The 744-nt window shown below is 51.7% G+C and overlaps 1 pseudogene; it reads right to left on the bottom strand.

Annotated features, from left to right (window-relative positions):
- Positions 1 to 283: 283 nt before the first annotated feature.
- Positions 284 to 400, bottom strand: LOC120621216 (uncharacterized; annotated as a pseudogene).
- Positions 401 to 744: the final 344 nt, after the last annotated feature.

Raw genomic sequence — 744 nt, 5'->3', positions numbered from 1 at the left:
TTAAGGGGAAACAGCAACATCCATAGGTCAGGGGTGGAAGAGTGAGGGGGTGGGAATTAAAGAGATACTGAAGTGGCTGTTAGGACTCTGGGTAAGGCGAGTGGAGGAAGGCGAGGAGGAGGCAGGGCAGGTTTGTACTCAGCCCAGGAGGAATGGGCTGACATTAGCCAGTCACAATGGAGGACCCTCTGTCCATTCAACTGACCTCTGGGACTCAGGCTAGCTCCTCCCACAGTATAGTAGGGTCCCCTTCCCGCTTTTCTTTTCTTTTTTTTTTTTTTAACGCCTACAGTACCGGTATTCCTAGGTGGTCTCCCATCCAAGTACTAACCAGGCCCGACCCTGCTTAGCTTCCGAGATCAGATGAGATCGGGCGATTCAGGGTAGCATGGCCATAGATTCTCTTCCCGCTTTTTGATGCTTCTGTGTTCTCTCTTTTCCAGCTGTCTCCCTCCTCTTAACCTAACCAGCCTCCCAGAAAGGGTAGACCAGCCACAAATCTTTACATGGGGTTTGTTTTGATATGCAACACTGTCAGGTCCTCGGTCTCCTTCCATACTTCTGGGCTGGTGGCTTGTACCGGCCTCCCTCCTATACATCAACCCTACGCGCGAACCCCTGCTTCAGCTAGCCAGGTTCAGGGTCTTTAGGAACAAAAGTAGCAGGAGTGTCCTGGAGCCTCTTCTTCATTCCCTTTTGCTTCTGAGGTCTTAGCCTCAGCACAGCTCTCTGCAGAGACCTCCT

This window comes from Pteropus medius, unplaced genomic scaffold (genome assembly GCF_902729225.1).
Source record: "Pteropus medius unplaced genomic scaffold, Ma_sr-lr_union100, whole genome shotgun sequence".
In the NCBI taxonomy this organism is placed as follows: domain Eukaryota; kingdom Metazoa; phylum Chordata; class Mammalia; order Chiroptera; family Pteropodidae; genus Pteropus; species Pteropus medius.
Note: the sequence above shows the minus strand (reverse complement) of the source record. Positions and strands in the feature narration are given on the sequence as shown.